Genomic DNA, 17962 nt, shown 5'->3' with positions numbered 1-17962 from the left:
CTACCCTTAACATAAAAACCAGTCGTGATAGGGAGAGCTGATAATCTACCAGGCACTCATTGGAAAATGATATTTTAATTTGCAGACGTGGCAAACAAATGTGTTTTCTACGGGGGAAAAATACCATAAAGCTGCTTAAATAAGCGCTCTCAAGATTACAAACTGTGGGCAATTTTATTTTAAAAGGGGCAAAAGGGATGACCATTTTCAGGTAGAAAAATGAAATATTGTAGTTTTCAAAAAAACATGGAGGATATCAATGTGCAATGCTTCCTTTGGCGATTCAAAACCAGTCTTTCCTGAGAAATGTTCTTGGGGAAAAGGTGGCACAATTTGGAAGCTCTCCAAGGTACTGATATATGGCTTACGCAATTGAAATGGACTAGAATATTCTTAGTCTTGCTGTTGATTTCCACCACTTCACTCATTCATAAACTCATCAATTCATGCTCTGTGTAAAAAACGCAGCTGGCTCATTTATATTGCTGCATCTTTATATTTAGACACTGAAACTTTTAAACTGATGGATGACTGTAACTAAAAGCCCCTAAATGTAAATCAGTCTCCTTCTAAAAATACAATACATGGATTTGTCATCAAGTCCCTTAACATTATTCCAGAACTTTCTTTCCCCATGTGGAGTCATTTTATGTCTGGACACTAGCAACATTGGCAATAAGACTTAATGAAAAGTAAATGATCTAGAAATTGAAGACTTGGTCTGAGTCTTGACTTTACTCCCCACAGCTTTCTTCTGTGAAACCTACCCTCCACATTCCTAAAATAATGCCAATGACACTAACATGCCCTGTCTATGTCACAGGCAGGCAAAAAATGATAATGGATGCGGAAGAGTTTTATGAATTTAAAACTCCTTTGCAAACATGACTTACTGCAATCATCTATGCTTAGAAGCACATGAGGACACATCACTAAAAGCTGCAAGTGATTGAACTATTCAAAATATTTCAGAAGAGTAACTGGGGGCAATTGAATTATCCTGGGCTCTGTATAGAGAATAGATCCTCGGAGAACGATGTCCAGTTCCCTTCATGATACTAGATCTAATGGGAAATGTGCAAAGGACGTGATCAATGAATTCAAAGAAGAAATACAAATATTTCAAACAAATATGAAAAAGTTAGAATAATGCAAAACATGAATCACTGAAATAAAACACCAAAGAATAATGCCAAGAAGAGTGAAGCACACTTTCATACACAACTGGAACAAGCATTTTAGAAAGTTTTTTCATCATTATCAAGAAACTTTAAACTATACATACTATTTAAACCCATGATTCCGTAGTTCCACTTCATGTCATACATTCTATTGAAATCACCAAAAATGCAGTCAAAGGTTATGAACCTTTATATGCAATATGTATTGCAATTCTATATATACTGATCAATACATGTCCAATAAGCAAGAAGGGTTAACTACATTATAGCAAGTTCATAAGGTAGAGTATTTGGCAATTAATAAAAATAATGGTTTGGAGAATATTTGATAACAATAAAATTTTCATGATATGTAATATTAAATTAAAAATTTACATATAAAAGTATGAGTCATAAGATTTCAACATTATAAATATTACATATGTATTTAATATGTGCACAGCAATAAGGCAAATATTTGTCACACTACTATGTCACTTTATGGATAGTTTCATCATTTTCTGTAATCTTATATTTTTCAATCTTTCTGCAATTACTTGTATCACTTTCTAATCAGAAAAAAATATATCAAAAGAAATGCCTAATACATGTAGGCTATCATTTTCCATCTACTGGCGTTCATTTCTAAAAGTTGGCATCCATATTTGGACAGTTGAATGGAACTAACTTTTAAACACTTCTCATGGGATTGTAAATTGGCACAATTTTTCAGAAAATTTTTTGACAATATATATCAAGAGTCCTTATAATGTTCAAAGCCTTTAAGCCAATAATTTTACTTCAGAATCTATTCTAAGAAAATAATCAGCTGCCTACAAAGTTGTTGATTGCGGTGCTAGTTATCAAAGCAAAAAAAGAAACAGCTATTAAATGCCTGAAAGAGGAGTGATTAAATACATTATGGTATATCTATACAATGAAATATATTGTAGCTATTAAAACATTTTGAAAGAAGTTTAATTACTCAGGAAAATTCTTACAAAATATTGTTCAAAGAAAAAAGTGATGATATAAATCTTTACATACAGTCTGGATTTTTCTCTCTGTCTCTCTGTGTGTCTGTCTCTCTCTCTCTCTCTCTCTCTCTATATATATATATATATATATATATATGAATATATATATACATATATGTGTATATATATGTATATATAATGTGTGTGTGTGTGTGTGTGTGTATAGACACAAGAAAGAGAGAGGCTAAAGGAAATAACCCAAATGTCCATAGATTTATGATGATACCTAGGTATTAGAATAATGGATACGTTTTTACCTTCTTTGTATTTTACAGTAATTTTGACATTTTCTAAAGTAATTTTATTACCAGACCAAAAACAAACAACAAAAAAGAAACTAAAGGCTAAAAATGATAAAGTTGTGAATATGGTCAGATCTCAACTGTAGAATACATATAAGAATACACAGACATCTATGTTATCTGTACAGAGATTGAGAAGAGAGTTGGTTAACATTCAGCACCAATTTAGAGCTATAGAGATTTGATACCCCTTCTTATTGCCTGGGTGATCTTGGGCAAGTCACATAAGCCTCAGTTTCATTGAGCCTCAGTTTCAGTCTCTGTAAACTAGAATAATACTTGTATATTTCTGTGTATTTTTATATTGGTTAGGGATATTTTTGGTGGTACATGGGAAAAATCAAATTAGGTAACTTTATAAAAAAATCGTTGTAAGAATATGAGAAAGATCAGAGATTCAGAGGAAAATGTGAGGAACTCATCATGAGAAAGGGCAAGTCACAGAGCAAGCTCCTCAGTTCTAGTAGCAAAACTATGGAAAGTCTTTTTGGGACAGTACTACCTGGATGAATAGGATAAAGTAGTTGCTAAGTCTTTCTGTGTAATTCTGTTCAAGATGCAAGTTCCAGGGAGGACATCTGATTGGTTTATCATGGAATGTGTATCGAATCCTTTAACACAAGAGGATAGAACAACTAGACTGGCTACCTCACTAAGAGTGCAAACCCAAGGTGAAATCATGAGATGGTTGCCCCATGTAGAAGGAGGGTGGGGAGATGAGTGCCTCCTGCAGACAAAACCAAAAACAATTCTCTCCACATAATCTCATAGGATTGTTGTGGAGAATCAATGTACATAAATTCTTAACAGAAATCCTAGCTCAGTATAGTTGATCAATACATTTTAGCTATTATATACAGTGTGTATGGTCGTGTGTGTGTGTGTGTGTGTGTGTGTATGTGTGTACTGATTTTAAAAAAAAAGAACACCTGAAATAAAATATATTAAAATATTAGTAGAGGTTATTCATGATTATTACTTTTTTCCAATTTCACAAAAATGGACAAATATTACTTTTTCAATTAAAATAAAACCAAGCTATTTTTAAGAGAGAGAAAAACAGGGTCAGGATGAGATTTTAAGCTCTGAATTGGGTTGAAAGTAGATGGAGAAATAAGAGGAAAGAGTCTCTGAACAGGTGCCTTGAATAGAGGCTCTATTTGTGAAGAGGAAAGCTGTACCTTGCACAAAGAAGTAATGAAATGAAGAAACAGAGAATCTAAGGTTTTCCTTGTTGATACTTAGATACTCTGAATGGCTGAAGGTACCATGTATCCCTGAAAATAAGATCGGGTCTTATATTAAATTTTGCTCCAAAAGACACATTCGGGCTTATGGTCAGGGGATGTCACCCTGAAAAATCATGATAGGGAGTGTTTTCCGGTTAGATCTTATTTTCAGGGAAACACAGTAGACGCTAGCTGGAAGAAAACTCTGACCTGGACAGGCAGAGATTTAGACATTCAGACAGAGTATCCATGCCAGCAGAGAGGCCATATCAGCAGCAAACAGTCCAAGTGGACCTCACCAACAAAGCATTCATTCCTGAAGCAAATGGTTGGGCCCACATATAGAGGATCCTTACAGGATAGCTTAGGTGCAGCTGTCTCTTCCATAGTTTCCCAAACAGAAGTCCTACAAATGTTTTAAGGTGGAAGGAAGGGAGAAGGGATAATTGAAGGGAGAAAAGAAGGAGAGAGAAAGGAAAGAATTCCAACATAGGCTAGATCTCAGCAACGAAGAGATAGAAGAAGCTAGAATGATGTGAGATCCACCACAGAGATCAACTTGGTTCTCTGGATGATACCAAGAGTTGCCTTCAGTCCACAATATCCAAGAAACTATAGCAAATTCAGGCTACATCCGGTCAGCATCACGGTCCACAGGCAGTTAAATGCAATAGCAGACACTTCTAGACTGTGAGGATTTGCAGAATCTTAGAGAAACTTTGCAATAATAGTGTCCAGGCCCTGGGAAAGGAGGTTTGCAAGCCCTAGACAGAGTCCCAGGGAAGAAAGACAGTGACCAAAATTGGTATTTTAAAACAGTTTCTAGTTCTTAGGTCTGTGATTGCAGTGTGCACAAGTGCCTAGCTCTATTAAATACTGTAGTGCGCTTCGAGAAGCATGACCAATCCCAGACACTAACCGTGCTTTAGCCTTCTGTCTGGGACAGAATTGATTTGGATATTCAGTGGGTCTGAGCCTTTAGGTGATGAATTGGGACAGACATAATCCCCTCATGTTTTCAGCCAGTGTGAATGCTGAGGTAGAGGCTGGAGAAAGGGGATCAAGAATGTAAACTACTTCTCACCGAATACAAAAGGGAATACTTAAGTATTCCTCACTCTGGCCAGGAACTGATGCCTGTTATGAAATTAATGCTCATTAGGAGACTGTGACACTGAGAATCTTGCTTCTGGGGCTTTATAGACTTAAAGAGATTTTATACCACTTAATAAAACTGTCTTTTAATGTAGTTCAGTGCTTGCAAGCGATGTTATCACTAACCTGTTGGACTGCCCAAAGAGAGATTATTATAAGATTCCAGTGGAGAGGTTTAAGCCAAGTTCAAGTTCAAAACAAGGGTGATGGTATCTCAGTCACTGGGGAATGTACATGTGTAATGCAAGGGATTTTAAAATTACACTATCAGCAGAAAAAAATTGCAGGAAGTATACTCTGAGATGGAGATTAGTATGCAGGGGGTTTATTAAGAAGTGCTCTTGTGGATAACAGCTGTGGAAGGGAGGGAAAGGAAGTGGATGTGGGCAGAGGGAGAAAACAGGCTTTGGTGCAGTCCTAATGAGAGTCTCAACCAAGGCCTGCGACCTCTGAAGCTGGAATGGCCCTTCCAAGTTGTCCAAGTTTGGATGAAGGGGGCTTTGTCTTTATGCCTCCATGTTGACAACTCACTGGATGCAGGCTGCCTGGAAAGGTGGCATGACAGCCTAGGCAAATCACAAAGGTTAATGGCTGTCTGCCAACAGCACTCCCAGATGTTGGGGACCTGGGCATCACATCACAGTATCCTCTGAACAGCAGTGGTACTCACCATCATTTTGGGTGGAGGTGGGGATGCCATCACTCAGAATCGTAAAGCATGGTCTCAGACAAAGCACAGACATGTAACCCTATCTGTGGCAACAATATCTGAACTGCAAAGTTAAAATGATCCGAGAGCATCCTTGGATCTTGCACCGAGAAGGCTCCAAAATGGAAACGGGTTGTAGCCACAGTTATAATTTCGTGTAGGGGCTTGGTGTCAAATAATTAAACAGCTGCTGCCTTGGAGAATTTAAAACTGAGGTGCCTGGGGAAACAAAAGTTATAAAAAGATAAATCACATGCAGGGTGATATCAATTATGGGAAACAATGTTTAGTTTGTCCTTTATTGAGTCAAAATGAATATATCCATTTCATTTATTAAGCACATTTAAACTTATCCCAACATTCTAAGTCAAATAAAATTAGACATAATTATTTTATCTTGTTCTAAATAACTCAAATGAGAAAAAATTAATAGTCTAGAGCAAAGTATATATACTATAGTTTATAAAACTGAAAAACAACATGTAACTAACATAGGCATATAGTAAAAATATACTGATAATGTAACCAATCTGAAGTATCATTTAAGCATACAAAATATGTACTTTATATAATCAGTTTACCTAAGTGAATCACCAGATAGGTCATCATTTTATACTCTGTTAGAAGAGATGATCCATGCTTCTTATTCCACTGGTGACCTATTTTTTTTTTATGTACACAATTCCATTCTAATCCATGTAAGCAGATTTTAAAAATAAAGACCAAACACTGACACATAGTAGCTAATCATTTAATCCACAGATGTTTGTCTCTAAAAATCAAACGAAATTTAACTTTACAATATAACTACCCAAAATACTTCCTATTATTTACAAGGTATTGAAAATTAATATTTTAAAACAAGAAGTAAATTTACACTATATAAGTGAACAGTGAGTGCAGGCATGTTCATGAGACAGGATTCACAGAAATAATGATAAGAGCATGATTTCTAAGGAGGACAGGGATCACTGTGTTAGAAATACTGCTTATATTTTATGATAGATTGAGCAAACTAATGGTATTCTGAAACCTCTCCATGTATTTCACCTGAAAATACATTCAAGTGATGTTTGCCTGAAGAGATATATCTCACTCACTCTGCGTGTATTAGATATATAATTTATATAAAATACGTCAGAAAATACCAAATCCTAGAAGGAAATAATTTATCGGATCGTTAAAGGACAGAAGAGGGAAGCTCCCTAACTGTGAGGAATAAAAAGTTGGGCTGTAAGAACAAAGAAAGAAATGCCAGGAAGATGTATGAAGGGTTTGCTGATGTGAGCAGTTGTAGGAAACACCTAGAAATGTAGTTATAGTAAACGAAAATTTTGAAATTAACTAAACAAACAGTACTTCCTAATGTAATTTGGAAATATTTCCCAGAGAGCCTAAAAACAAAACAAAACAAGCACAAATAAATAAAGAAAAAACTGATCAGGGCTTAGCCTTATACAAGAGAGAAGCTGCACATTTCATTAAAGTAGGGGACTTCACTACAATGTTTTGTATGAACACAATTGGTAGGTAACCAAGAAGATATCCAGTCCAGATGCTATAAACAACAACAATAATAATAGTAACTAAAATTTATGGAGTACTTAATAGGTGCTATGTATTATACTATTCTAAGTGCTTTATCTGTAGTAATCCATTTATCCTCAACAATCTGACAAGGTAGGTAATTCTTTTTATTTTATAGACGAAGAAACTGATGCATAAGAGGTACCCAAGTTCATATAATGAATAAGTCACAGAATCTCTTTCCAGATGTGAAGACGAGAATTCTTCTGGGGGAGATCAGAACTGATTTTAAGCTTTACTGAAGTATAATTGATATATAAAATTTTGCATACATATAATAAATGGATATTGATGAGTTTGGACATATGAATATACCCATTATATCATCATCACAATCAAGGTTCTAAAAATATCTGTTACCTCCAAAAATTTCCTTGTGTTCTTTTGTGTTTTGTGGTAAGAACTGATTTTTAAAGATAATCATTGCAAAATAAAATACAGCATGTACAATTCTTCAGTCATTTTTTCTCTATTCTCCTTTGCTGCTGAAACATTTCTTCGGGCAAGTTTCATTTTGTTCAACACTGTGAAGCAAGCGAAGCCATCATGAAATTAATTGTTACCTATCAGAAAATCTGCTGACGGAAGGTTAATGACTACAAGAGATGACTCAGAGATCTTGAGTGTATTAAGTTTTTGACATATTTTACCTGAAGATGAGCTTGAACTATTATTTCAAGTATAATTTTCTCATAAGTGTCTGATGATTTTTCTGAAGAATAATTAATTTGACCATTTTGAGTAAATAACTTGCCTACTCTTGGGAGTATATATATAGATACATGTAGATATATATAGATATATATATAAATACATACATATATATATATCTATATATATATTATGCTCAAAGTTCTTTTTAAGGTTATAGTTGCTACATATTCTCATTCCCCCTCCCCCTCCATATATATATTTCAAGTGTAACAAAAATAATTACCCTTTACCCTTAGATACTTCAGCATATATCTTCTAAGAATAAGGATATTCACTTACATAACCACATATAATGATCACACTTGGAAAATTTACATCAACACAATATTATTATTTAGCATGCAATCTTTATTTATATTTACCTAATTGCCCTCAATTATTTTTTTCTTTCTCTTCCTTTTTTTCCTGTGGGATCCAAAATCAAGGGATCAAGATCATGCATAATGTTTTTTTTCCATGTAGCTTTAGTCTTCTCTCACCTAGTTCAGTTCCCCAGCGTGTGTGTGTGCTGTGTGATAATTCATGACAGCACCAGTTTTGAACAGTAAGATTTATCAGACTGTTGCTTTGTGAATAGATTTGGTTTAACCATTTTTAGCACAGATTATATTACTGTGAGCTCAGTGCATCACATTGGCAGGAACATGGTAACAGATTGTCCAAATTTGAGAGCTGTCACATGGTTAGAATAGGTGTCCACCAGATTTCTCCATCGTAAAGATGTTTTTCTCATTGTAATTACTACGTAATTCGAGACTGTGAATATATGAGTCCCCAAAAGTTTGTTACCCAATGCTTCTAGTATTATTGTTAATTATTGCCTGAATTAATTATTACTGTGGTGGTTTCCTATTTCCATTATTCCTCTTATAAATTAATTGGCATCATTCTGTTTAAAAAAGGAGTTTTTCCTCTTCTCTCCATACCCCCTGTAACATTTTTAAGTGTAAATATGGACTCATAAATTTATTTTTTTATTCAATATGATATAATCCATTCTTGTCACTATTCATTTTAGTCATTAAAATGTCCCAAGTTCAGCCAGTGGGAACCCCTTCAAGTTAGCTTCTGCATAACTCTTCCATATTTCCTGGCACAAGATGTTCCAGGTTCACTTTGTACTTTCCTGTCCTTATCCTGGAATCAGCCATTTCTCCAAGAAGCCCTGGTTCCATTTTGTGGGGAATGGTGTTGAATAAGGCTGAATGTTTTTGACCAGAGCAGGTTCCATTTCATAATTATAATTTCATTCCTTGGACATTAGATTTTAGTCTCTGCTAAGATAAAGACATCCTTGTAAAAACTAAAATATTTAACCTAATAGTCACACTTTATGGTGAAAGTATTTATCTGCACATTTATTTTACAAGGGATTAGAGGCTGAAAGAATTAGGACACTGGACAACGTCAAAGTGGGAGGGCCGATGGAGAAGAGAGAGGGGCTTACAGGTGAGGAAAGAAGGCTAACATAATTTTTTTTCTATTCCAGGCACCATCACATACACGATTTTTTTTCGGTGTTCACATTTTTATTGGGGAGCACAGGGGAACGGGCCTCCTCCCTGCCAGTGGAGGTGCTCACAGTTTCTTCAGCCACACCAAACTGGGGCCCTAGGGTTCCTGGGGGTGGCTGGGCACGTTGGGCATGTTCCCATCACCTTGGACAGGCACTGGGTAGTTGTAGGGTGTGACCTGGTTGATGGCAGTGTACTTGGTGTAGGAGCTGAGGGGAGGCAGAATTATAGAGAGGTCCCTGATGGGGAAGATGCGACAAGCACCGGTTCCTTGACCCAGGCATTCTTGAAGAAGGCAGTGAGTCTCCCAGCCATCTTGGTCTCCGTGGCGGTGGCAAGGGCACGGAGCCCACATACACAATTTAGATTAATCCTCACAACAATCCTTGTTTTTGCAAATGAAGGAGAAACTTGTTCAAAGTTGCAATGCGTATGGAAGATAGCCAGAACTAAAGCCCTTTTCTGTGTGGCCCAAAAAGCCCCATCTGTACTTTCTACTACCACATGCCATTCTCCAAGCCTTGGGCTGAGAGGACACGTTCACCCACTTCAAGGTTTGAGAAGGGCAAACTATGGTCACACCACCTTCCCTGTTTCACTTGAAGCTGTCATTGTGACTTTCATGCACAGCCACCCTCACAAACACTGTCCTTCGGTTGAAAATAAAATTCAAGTGTTTCTCTCTACCACTCAGGAAGCCTGTGGGAAACAATTCTATTTTATTTGCTTTCAGTGTTTATTCAAAAAGAACAGATAGGCATCTCGAATTGAATGCTGTCTCAGTTGGATTACTCATTACAAGTACTGCCTGTTGCCAGAAGTTAGTGCTAGTGGTGGGAAAGCTTTTTGTAGGCTTGTAAGAGATAACCAAAGCAAGCTGCTTGAAAAACAATGTGGGTACAAAGCCCAGAAGAACATGTTCTTCTCCCCTTCTTATTATTACCTTGGTCAAGTTCCTGAACTCTCTTGGTTCTCAGTTTTCTCACTGTAAATGAGAAAACAGTGGGATAACAATAGCTTGCCTGAAGAAAGGAGGCAGGATATCTCGTACAACATCAACAACCACATATTAAATATCTTCTATAGAGAAAACGTTTGCTTTGACACTAGAAACATGGAGAAATACAAGGCAGAGTCTCCACCCTTACTCTATTTATCATCTAATTGGGGATGCCAGACTTGTATATAAAAAAAGCAAATAAGTAACACAGAGATATATTTGTAACACACCATGTGAGTGTCAAACATGAGAGAAAGGATTCATCAAGAATATTATAAGCTTCTCAATTTAAAATAACAATAAATACAAGTTTCCCCTTTTTTCCTACAATTTTCTAAAAAAAAAAAGAAACAAGGAAAGGGGAAACAAAGGATAAAGTATAGGAGTGAGAAAGGTAATTACATAGGTAAATATAAAAGTCAGTATTAGTGTATTTTTAGTTTGTAATTCCTTGTTTTTTCCATATGGTTTAAAGAAAACTGCATAAAATAATAATTATAAATCTATGTCAATGGGTACACAATGCATAAAAATGTAATTTGTGATGATAACAACATAAAGGGAGGGATGGATTTATACAGGAGCAAACTTTTTATATATGATGGAAACTAAGTTGACATTAATTCAAACTAGTTTGTTATAAGTAAAAATGTTAATTATAGTCCTCAGGGCAGCCACTAAGAAAATAACACAAAATGTGTAGGAAAAAATGAGAAAGGAAACAAAATGGTAGATATATATATATATATATATATATATATATATATATATATATATCCAAAAAAAGTATACATATTTTAAGAAAGGAAACTATTAAAATTGTAATACTCAATATATACCGATAACAGGAGATGAACACAAGTCCCCAGTATATAACACAAAATAAGGCAGTAATGCAGGAATTGAAGAATAAGAAAAGATATGACATATAGAAACCATATAGCAAAATAGAAGTCATTCCTTATTAGCAATCACACTAAATGTAAATGAAATTAAAACTCCAATCAAAAGAGAAACAATGTCAGAGTGGATTAAAAACTGTCTACAAGAGACTCAGTTTGTATCTAAAGACAAACTAGGTTGAAAAATTCAAGGATGTGAAAATATATTCCATGCAAACACTAACCAAAAGACAGCTAGACTGGCTGTATTAATGTCATAAAAAATAGAGTGTAAGAAAAAAATAGTTACAAGAGACAAAGAAGGACATAACACAATGATGAAAGGATCAATCCATCAAGAATTTATATCAATTATAAACACATAAACAGAGCCCCAAAATATATGAAGCAAAAACTGACAAAGAGGAAAATAGACAGTTCAACAATAATAGTAGGACACTTATATACCCCACTTTCAATAACAGAACAACTACACAGAAGATCAACAAGGAAATAGAAAACTTGAACACTATAAACCATCCAACAACAGCAGAATGCACATTCTTCTCAAGTGCACATGGAACATTCTACAGAAATCACCATGTGGAGGTCACAAAATAAATCTCAATACATATTAAAAGACTGAAACCATATAAAATATTTTCTCTGACCACAATGGAATAAAATTAGAAATCACTGTAAAACTTCTAGAAGAAAACAGGAGAAAAGCTCTTGACAGTGAGTTTAGCAATGATTTCTTGCATCTGACATCAAAAGCACAAGCAACAAAAGCAAAACTACACAAGTAATCAAACTAAAAAGCTGCATAGAAAAGCAAACAACAGAGTGAAAGGTCAACTACAGAATGAGAAAAATATTTTAAATCATATAGCTAATAACTAATAAAAGTTTAATATCCAAAATATACAAGGAACTCCTGCAACTCAACAGCAAAACAGAAACAAAAACAAAAATCTTGATTGAAAAAGTGGGAAAGAACTGAGTTGACATTTCTCCAAAGAAGACACACAAGTGGCCAACATACAAGTGTTATATGAAAAGAGGCTCAATATCACTAATCATCAGGGAAATGCAAATTAAAACCACAATGAGATATCACTCACATCAGTTAGGATGGCTACTATATATTTTTTAAAAAGGTAACAAGCGTTGGTGAGGATGTGGAGAAACTGCTGTTATGTGTAAAATGTAAAATTGTGCAGCCTCTATGGAAAATAATATGGAGTTTTCAAAAAATGAAAATTCAGATTACCATGTGATCCAGCAATCCCACTTCAGGATATATATCCAAAAGAATTGAAATTAGGATCTCAACAAGATAAATGCACCCCCATGTTCACTGCAACATGTTGACAATGGCCAACATATAGAAACAACCTAAATGTCCATCACAGATGAATGGATAAAGAAAATGACACACACACACACACACACACACACACACAAATAGAATATTATTAAGCCTTTTAAAAAAAGGGAATCCTGTCATATGTAACAACATGGATACACCTGGAAGACATTATGCTGAGTAAAATAAGCCAGTCACAGAGGGACAAATACTGCCTGATTCCACTTATATGAAGTATTTAAAATAGTCAAGTATATAGAAATAGAGAGTAGAATGGTGGTTGCCAGTGAATAAAGGGAGGGAGAAATGGGAAGTTAGTTTTCAAAGGGTATAAAGTTTTTGTTACACAAGATTGATAAGTTCTAGAGATCCACAGTACAACATTATGCCTTCATTTTATTGTGCCCATCACCAGATGAATGGATAAACAAAACGTGGTATATGCATACAATGGGATAACATTCAGCCTTAAAAAAGGAATGCAGTACTGATTCGTGCTACAACAGGGATGAACATTGAACATATTACGCTAAGTGAAAGAAGCCAGACACAAAGGCCACATATTGTATGATTGCGTTTACATGATATGTCCAGAATGGGCATAGAGACAGATGAAGAAATTTTGGAATTACACAGTGGTAATTGTTACAAAACACTGCAAATTGTATACTTCAAAATGATTCCAAGGTGAATTTTATGTTATGTGAATGTTACCTCAATTTAAAAAATACAGGAGGAGAGAGGAAGCATTTCATGATTCTTATTTGATGCCTAGCCTTATCCCAGGCATTTTCCATCTGTTTTCTCATTGATTTGTGGACATTTGTCCATAAACAGGTCATGACTTAATTGAAGAGAACTTCCAAACTGGAATTAAAACTTTAGAATTTGCTCCTAGAATTCAGAATTCCACCTCCTCTGTGAAGCATTCCCTTAACTCTCCTAAGACAGAAAAAAATACCTACATTTTATGTAACACTTCTCTACTTTCCTCCATGTTCTGATATTTTATACATGTTATGCTATTAATATTTTTTACATTTGTTTTCTTTCACAATATAACATGCTTGTTGTCTTTCTCTCTTACTAGTTTATGAGCACCTTAAGATCAGGCCTTGTTCTTTGTGTTTACATTTCTGTGCTCAGTGCATAGTACATGCTCAATAAAGGTTTTCACTGGCCAGCTGGAATTACATATTTGGTTTCTGTAAGTACACTACATTAATGGCTCCTAAAATAGCCATGTCTGTTTGACTTGCCTGTGCAACACTCAGCATCCACTTCCCAGAATGAAACTAGGTCACATCTGGGACACATGAACAGTTTTCAGAAAAGTTCCATCTGAAACACAAAATCCTTAAGTGTATATCAAATATAATCAAGCTGATCATGCCAAAAAAAAAAAAAAAAAAGTAAAGGATTAAAACTTCACCCCAGTATTACATTTTTAATCTTTGATCTTTTCCGTTATTTAGTAAGTTTTATAGCAACAGAACGATTTACACATGTTGAAAATCACAACAGGATGAAAATGGCACAAGAAAAGCAAAACGTTTTCTTTGTGAGTTCTCTCTTATGCGGTGGTTATTTTGTATAAGATCTGTCTGTTTTGTTATGGGGCCGACTTGCCCACAGAGGATCTAAGACATCTCTGCTCTTCTGTGAAATCGCATGTCGAAAGAGAAAAAGCAACAAACTCAACCAGTGAACATGGACTGAGGAAGAAGGTCTCCCCTGACCACAATAACACGGAGGAGACTTGATTAAGAGAAGCACTTTGGTGGTTTCTAGGCACAACAACAGAATTGGCTGGATGCCCCCAAACCTCATACCCCTTATTTCAGATTTATCAGCACTTATTGAATAGGTACTATAAATAGTGCCTGGCTCTGTAGTTGGCCTGTAGGTGGGGGCTAAAAAAAAAATGCCTAAAGAAGCAAGGGGAGGCAACAGACTTGCAGCTTGGTGAGAGCTGGCCCTGTGGATGGCAACTGCCCATCAGGAGCTGTCCTCATAAAAGGAACAGCTTCCGTTAGGCTCTTGGCATCAAGTGGGGAGAGGTTATTCCTTGTTGGCTGAACTGAACAAGAAGCCAGAGGGCAAAGGGAGCCTGGGTGATGCAGTTTGGAGGGTCAGCCTCCCAGGGCATGGAGCATGGCAGTGCAGCGAGGGGAATGGTATAGACGACCAAATGGAAATAAAGAGCATGCTCACTTCATAATTTAATTGAGGACAATTCATAAAGCAGTATTATTATCCACATTTTACAAGTGAAGACATCGAGGTAGTCGAGTGTTCACTGCTCAAAGTCACCTGGCTACTAATAAATGGCAGATCTAGGATTTAAATTCATGTGTTCTAGTTCCACTTCTATTCTTTTATACCAAAATGTCTGTCTTACGCTTTCGGGATATGACCTGCCTTCTATCTTTGACAATGTGAATCTTGTGAATGATGGTGATTTCCATGTTTAATTTGGCTATTAGGAAATTCAGGGTCAGATTATAAACTCCCTTAGTAAGTGTGCAGAATTTCATGGCTTGTATTTCTCAGAGATCGTATCTTAAACTATTTGACCTTACTTTCTTTTTGCCACGATTTATTTCTCTTTTTATATTTCTCTTTTTATATTACATATATTTCCTTCCATGTCTTTTTGGAAGATGTGAAGGATAAACAAACAAGCGAGTAACTAGATAACCTCGGGCGTGTGTTTAACCAGCCTTTTCCCTAATACAAAGCCCTAGCTGTCACTGTTTAAGAACTGCTAAGCCCTCACCTCCACCCTCAAATACATACATCCAGGATCTGTTCTTTAGAGTTCGTTTCACCATCATGGTCTTTTTCAACAAAGTGCCCCCAGCAACTGCTCCCAATCAAATTAGTATTGCCAGGGGAATTGAAACCTATTTGCTATGCGTGGTATAACATGACCAGTGAATTAACTGATGATACTGCAGGGTCTTTAATAGGAAAATGTCCTATGGAGGTAGTAGCTTTCCTGTTTAATAGCAGACATCCTGAGAGCTTTTTACTCCAGCTCCTGATGTGTGATGAGCAGCATTATAGCCTGCTTCCCATATCCAAGTACTTTAGTAAAGGAAGGATGAGCAATATGGGAATGCACTCCCTCTCCAAATAATTAATTTTTCTTTTCCAGACTCAAATTGGTGGCGTTATTCCAAGGCTGTCTCTATGATTATTTTTTTTAAAGTGCTGTGCTATTTGTTTTTATCATCCTAGATAAAGGCCTATTGGGCCTTATTAATAGAGTTAGCTCTGCTAAATCTGTGGGGTCACAGTTCCGTTATCTAACATCCTGAAGCAGCACTACAACACCATTTAGGAGAGAGTGGAATTCATTTAAGCAATTTAAGACTTGGATTCCATTCAAGACCATTGAGAGAAAGTCCCCAAAGGATTGTTATCAAGAAGCCTTGCCCATAAGGTTATAATGGCACGGAGCAGTATAACGTTCAAAATATTGATAATAACAATTTCTTAGAGTTCAATATTTGTAGATTATAATGTTTTCACATATAGTATGATCATATAAGCCCCAAAGCTCTAACAGGTTTCCTTTTAACACCTCTCTCTCTCTCTCTCTCTCTCTCTCTGTAAATACAAGTATACAATCAAAACAAGAGTTTGATTCTGCGGGAAACTATCCAAACTTTCTGATTGGCATCATGACTATGTTCTTTAACTAAATTGTTCACCTTCTACTCTGTCTCTTGAGACTCAGGTGCGTTGACCTGTGAGCTTTGATAATGAGGAATGACTATTCCCTTAGTCACGCTGACAGTCGGAACACATTTCCTTTCTCCCCCAACTCAAGTTCATAAGACTTTGACACTGACACAAATGAGGCTATTTCTGCTTGAGAAACATTCTATTATTTGATATGTTTGAGAATTAAAATTAAGCACATGTTCAGGATTCTGACACTTTCAATATAGAATCATCCTTGATGGTGTTCTTTTCCCTGTTCTTTCCACTCCTCCAACTGTTTCAAAGATGAACAATGTATACTTTGATGACGTCTTCGTATTTTAAAAATTGCTTTCCCGTATAGCATCTCATTCTATTTCCATATCATCCTGTATAGTAGATGTCATGATTCACTCTTTACCAACGAAGATATGAATGTTCGGGCATTCAGCACTAGACAAGCTCTGGGAGGGCCAGCCGACCCAATGGTGCCAGATTCACTAGTGTTCATCATTTATCATTGATTCAAAAATATTTCTTGTTTGTCTCTGTAAGTTCATCACAATACCAGACATTGTGAGGGAGACACAGATACACAAAACAAACACATCAGAACATGGTTTCTATGTTCCAGGAGTTACTTAAACGCAGTAACTTCTTCCTACCTCTAGGCCTTCCCCAGTACTGTTTTCTCTGCCTAGAAGATTCTTCCTAACTTTTCTTAACTCTTCCTCATTTCTCTAAACTCCATGAAGGGGGGATCAGTGTATTCATTACTGTATTCCCCATCACTATCACAGTGCTTTGTACATGGTAAACACTCCATCAGTATTTGTTGTATGATTGTTTGACCTTAGTATGTTATCTATCTTGTCTCTTGCTTCTCTGGTGGTAATTACAGATCCTTGTTGCCTTTTTGCAATTATAATTCACGTTTCTCCTGTCCTTTGAGTCCTTATGACCATTCCTGCTTCTTACATTGAAATCAGCTTTCATAAAGTAGGTACCACAGCTGGTCTTTCCCTGTGACAGTTCGTGTTGAAACTCTGCCTGGGCCCACTGTCAGTCCAACACAGGAATTGTTGATCAGAGACAACACTGGGAACTAAACATAAAGCCTGATAAAATTTACCAGTTTAATAATAATAAAAAAAAAATTAACCAGTTTTTTACTAGAAATATTAGAATCATAGATTATATCCTGTTTACAAGTCCAGATTTTCAACTATATTGTTAACTTGCAGCATATAATAACTATGACAAAGTTAGAATAACATTATTGCTTCCAAATGAATAAAACATAAATTTAAAAGATTTAATAAGAGGACATATCATAACTCCATTACAATACTCTGATGTTACAGAGATACAAGAAATATTATGTACATATTTAACCCTATGAAATTTTGTTGTCACCGTCATCATCACCATAATCTTCTATCCAAACACCTTTACATTTCTGGCATGAGGGCAGGGTCTGGCACATAATGTGTATTCAGCAAATGTTTCTGAAATGAATGACTACATATACTATGACTGATACTTGACAAGAACTTTATGGCGTACAAAGTGAACAGTTTTCCAGCAATTATTC

The 17962-nt window shown here is 35.8% G+C and overlaps 1 pseudogene; it reads right to left on the bottom strand.

Annotated features, from left to right (window-relative positions):
* Positions 1–9381: 9381 nt before the first annotated feature.
* On the bottom strand, positions 9382–9815 carry LOC109453063 (NADH dehydrogenase [ubiquinone] 1 alpha subcomplex subunit 3; annotated as a pseudogene).
* Between the last annotated feature and the right edge of the window lie 8147 nt (positions 9816–17962).

The sequence above is a fragment of the Rhinolophus sinicus genome, linkage group LG06 (assembly GCF_036562045.2).
Source record: "Rhinolophus sinicus isolate RSC01 linkage group LG06, ASM3656204v1, whole genome shotgun sequence".
In the NCBI taxonomy this organism is placed as follows: Eukaryota; Metazoa; Chordata; class Mammalia; order Chiroptera; family Rhinolophidae; genus Rhinolophus; species Rhinolophus sinicus.
This window is presented reverse-complemented; position numbering and strand designations above follow the sequence as displayed.